Source organism: Alosa alosa, chromosome 6, assembly GCF_017589495.1.
Source record: "Alosa alosa isolate M-15738 ecotype Scorff River chromosome 6, AALO_Geno_1.1, whole genome shotgun sequence".
Classification (NCBI taxonomy): Eukaryota; Metazoa; Chordata; class Actinopteri; order Clupeiformes; family Clupeidae; genus Alosa; species Alosa alosa.
Genome location: NC_063194.1, coordinates 32,064,546 through 32,069,545, shown reverse-complemented (window position 1 = coordinate 32,069,545; position 5,000 = coordinate 32,064,546). Strand labels below are relative to the sequence as shown.

General features: G+C 47.8%; 1 protein-coding gene across 1 annotated transcript in view; it reads right to left on the bottom strand.

Annotated features, from left to right (window-relative positions):
* LOC125295768 (ras-related protein Rab-26-like) overlaps positions 1-5,000 on the bottom strand; it is a 125,927-nt gene that overhangs the window by 19,248 nt on the left and 101,679 nt on the right. The window lies entirely within an intron of this gene.

Here is a 5,000-nt window from a genome sequence, read left to right as displayed (position 1 = left end):
GGCTGTGCATGAGGTTAATTCTGCCTTATGAGCCAGGACAGAGAGGCTGTGCATGAGGTTAATTCTGCCTTATGAGCCAGGACAGAGAGGCTGTGCATGAGGTTAATTCTGCCTTATGAGCCAGGACAGAGAGGCTGTGCATGAGGTTAATTCTGCCTTATGAGCCAGGACAGAGAGGCTGTGCATGAGGTTAATTCTGCCTTATGAGCCAGGACAGAGAGGCTGGCTGTTAATTCTGCCTTATGAGGGACAGAGAGGCTTAATTCTGCCTTATGAGCCAGGACAGAGAGGCTGTGCATGAGGTTAATTCTGCCTTATGAGCCAGGACAGAGAGGCTGTGCATGAGGTTAATTCTGCCTTATGAGCCAGGACAGAGAGGCTGTGCCTTCAGCAGAGAGCATGCATGAGGTCCTGGGAGCCAGGACAGAGAGGCTGAGGGCGTTGCGTGCATGAGGTTAATTCTGCCTTTATGAGCCAGAGCTCATGAGCGCCGAGCGATCTGTCTGTGTTAGCGCCGTCTGCGCTGACAGCAGGTTGGCATTATATCAGACGAGCTGTAAGCGTCGAGAAAAGGTCTGTCACGCCGACGTGAGTCAAGACTCTGACGTCTCTCTGGAGGTCATTGGCTTTGTAAAAGGACTGCCGAGACCGCCGACGCATTCTGCTCTCAGTAAAGGTCCCTTATCTGGCTGCCGTTAAGGCCAGCACACCCTGCCTATCTCCAGTATGGCACTGTAATGAGAATTATAACCAATCACATATGAGCAGCGTCCACACGGAATAATAATCAGGCTCTGCTGAATGTCCAGTACAGGGTCCCACTGCCATTGGCTAGAATCGACACATTCTGAATGGCCATCAGTGTCAACAAAACCCCTCTGAAAGTGGTGCGGCTGTTATTGTGCTTCATGTTGCTGTCATTGTGTAGTTTGTGGTGTTGATGTTGCCACTGTTTTGAGCGAGAGGGATATTTAAACCGAGAGATTTTATAGCGACCATTATAGTTCAGATAATGGGTTGGCTGAAGTTGCTCAGCGAAAGACATGCACGGAATGTGTTATCCCAAAGTCATGACGTCTTGCATTCTCAGTGAACAAAGGTACCATGTAACCATGACCTTTTTACAGTTCCCATTATAGTTATCGATGTCGGGGTGGACTGGCCTTCAGTTAGATAGATAGATAGATAGATAGATAGATAGATAGATAGTTTATTGATCCCCAAGGGGAAATTCAGTCTTCAGAAGGTAGAGCTCCTTTGTGAACTAGACCATGGATCTGCATATATTTGAGGAGTTTTAAGACTGTTCTGTGTTCTGTTTTGTGTCAGTGGAAACACACACACAGGTGCACCCATGTGTTTGGAACTACTGTAGTTACTGCAGTCTGGCTCACGGGTTTGTGTTCCCAGATGGCCTCGAGTCTGCCAGTGTGTTTGGCAAGGTCCGGCCCACGCTCCAGAACGCATCGCAGGGATCATGTAGTCACTGCACAGAGTAACTCCACCAGGAGCCGTGCCGCACCTCCATGTGTTCCCTACTGAGAGGGAGAACAGGTGGAGCTTTGGGTGGAGGTGGGCTAATTTCACCCTTACAAAAACACCCTTGCCAACGAGCCAAAGTACAGTAAGTGTCAAAACTGCAGTTTTTGAGGAATTCCTTGCAGTTCATATGCATAAATGCAGTATTTTGGACAAGGCACTGCATTGCAACTACATTGTATTTCAGACAAACTGCAGAAGAACTGCCAGCTGTTTTTTGTAAGGACAGTGCTGCCATGGTGAATGCCCAAAACAGAAATAGAAACTGGGCATGAATTAGGTGAGGGGATGACTTAAGACCCAGGAAGCGCTGCAAATGTGTCACATCTGCTCCGGGACTTCTGTTTAGAACACCGTTTAAAGTATATCGGTGTCAACATGACCACCAGTCCTCCCTGCCTACGTCTGCATCTCAGAGGCATGTTTACATTTAGAGTCTAGAGCAGGGGTCAAACTCATATTAGCTAGTGGGCCGGATTTGTTGGAATGAGACCTCGTAGGGGGCCGTCATTGTCATGGTCATTATCATTTTTCTGCATGGGTATCAGAGTGATTATTTGATGGTATCATTTATGAGCAAACAAATACAAATAATGTACTGCTGTCATATACTGCTCTTTCTCTTTTGAAATACCCTACAGTGTACATCCATGTTAGTTTTTCCACTTGTTCCTTCCTGAGGATGGTTTGTATAGGTTTAATCAATTTATCATATCATAGAGACAATGTTTATTACACAACTAGACAACTGGATGTGAATATATTTTTTTCTAATCGTCCCTTCCTACACAAAACATCTGGGGGGCTGTACGAAAGCTGCTGGCGGGCCTGATCTGGCCCTTATGTTTGACACCACTGCTCTAGAGAAAGATTTCCTCAATCCGAATCACTCTCAATTAAATTTCCTATTCACCCTGTTTTTGGCACAACTAATTTCTGCATTCCTATCGCCAAGGCAACAGAGACCTATAACAGCTACACAAGTGGTTTTCTCTCTCTCTCTGATACACACACACACACACACACACACACACACACACACACACACACACACAATTGCTGGTGCTTGGTGCTTTTCCAAAAGGAGCCTAAGGTGCCTAAAGTGTGTAGAGCAGTCCATGACATGATGTGTGTGTGAGCGTGGAGGATGGATTTAGATTGGCAGTGGGACGGCGGCCTCAAATGACAAACAAGTCATATCCTGAAGGGATGATGACATGGACAGAAATGCGTCCTCTTCACATCAAGAATGAAATGCAAGGGTGCTGAGGAGGACAACAGGTAGAGAGGGAGAGAGAGGGGGGGAGAGAAAGAGAGAGGGGGGGAGAGGGGGAGAAAGAGAGAGGATGGGGGAGGGAGAGAGAGAGGGAGACGGGGAGAGAGGGGGAGAGGGAGAGAGAGGGAGAGAGAGAGAGGGGGGGGAGAGAGAGAGGGAGAGAGAAAGGGAGAGAGGGAGAGAGGGGAGGGAGAGTGGCAAAAAGAGTGTGAAGTACTAGATAGATAGATAGATAGATAGATAGATAGATAGATAGATACTTTAATGATCCCCAGAGGAAATTCAAGTACTCTAAGTAAAAGTGAAGCTTTACACACACAGCTTTGAAAGTGAAGCTTTACACAACATACACACACACACACACACACATACTGTACACACACACACACACACACACATATAAGCACACTCTCTCTCTCTCTCTCTCTCTCTCTCTCACACACACACACACACACACACATACACACACAAACGCGTTCAATCCGCTGTGACCAAAATGCTTTCTGCCTTCAATATCTGCTCATATGTTATGTATTCATGTGCCATGTGTTCATCCATGTGCGTTGACTTGAGATACACGAGGAGGCATACGTGTATTAATGTGTGTGTGCTTATGTATGTACAGTAGACTCATGTTAGTACAACGTGTATGTGTGCATGTGTGTATGTGTGTGTGTGTCTGTTTTTGGCCCTTCCAATTCTAACTCTGGACAGACTGTGGCCAAACATACGGCTGTCCAGTCCCCGAGCTCGGAGCGCAGCATGCTAGCTCACGGAACGGGTCATTTCTGCAGCCTTGGCAACAGCCCTCCAATGAGAACTCCGGAGCAGGAGAAAGAGACTTCTCTACAAGGACACAGAATGCAAATCTGCCCTCTTTATCTGAGTGAAGCGCTGAAGTTGGAGCCAAATTTGGCCACGCAGTAAGGAAGGAAGTAGAACTCTGTATACTTTGGCCCTGCTGTTGAGGAACACGGCAATCTTTTGGGCTATTAGCTTATTTGCTGTCCACCCCAGGGGCAGACAAGAGGACACATACAGTACCCTTCTCTTTTCTGTGTCTGCAATAACTCAGTCTGACATTGTTAGCCTAGCTTGGCATAATTCACTGGGAGTGGGTTAGACCAGTTAGCCTATAGCTAGCTTGTGGGACACTGACTTGAGGGCATCTGTGGATGAGTTTGCATGGCAACTGTTAAAGGTGCAGTTTGCTATTCTATCCAAACACACAACAACACAAATTCAGTCGTAGTCAGTCTAGCTGTCCATCAATTTGAGTTTCGTTGGTTAGATCCATCCATTTTGTCTTTAGATTAAGGACCAAAAGATGCTGCAGTCATGGTGACGACTTATATTCTGGCAGGCAACGTCCCCTTAGTTCTGCAAGCCTGTGTGAGCCGAGAAAACTTTGCATGTGCTACGTGGTATGCAAGTAGTAGAAAAGTAGACAACAAAAATAGACAAACTGATGTACTGATGATAGGCTATGTTTTTCATGGCCTGTAACACACACACACACACACACACATTTTGGTTTTTCTTGGCCTGTAATACTGTTTCGGCAGTTTGAATACAGTTTTGAACATCTCTCAGCCTCTGAGTGCGGTTGCTACTTTCTACTTGACTGAACTTTATGCTGGAGTGACGTACTGGGCACAACAAACCGATCAGATAAAAGATGCAGACGCCACCTCTACCTGTGTGGGGTGCAGACACCACCTCTACCTGTGTGCTGTGCAGACGCCACCTCTACCTGTGTGGTGTGTGTGCAGACACCACCTCTACCTGTGTGGTGTGCAGACGCCACCTCTACCTGTGTGGTGTGCAGACTGTGTGGGGTGCAGACGCCACCTCTACCTGTGTGGGGTGCAGACTGTGTGGTGTGCAGACGCCACCTCTACCTGTGTGGTGTGCAGACTGTGTGGGGTGCAGACGCCACCTCTACCTGTGTGGTGTGCAGACGCCACCTCTACCTGTGTGATGTGCAGACGCCACCTCTACCTGTGTGGGGTGCAGACTGTGTGGGGTGCAGACGCCACCTCTACCTGTGTGGTGTGCAGACGCCACCTCTACCTGTGTGGTGTGTGTGCAGACGCCACCTCTACCTGTGTGGGGTGCAGATGCCACCTCTACCTGTGTGGGGTGCAGATGCCACCTCTACCTGTGTGGTGTGTGTGCAGACGCC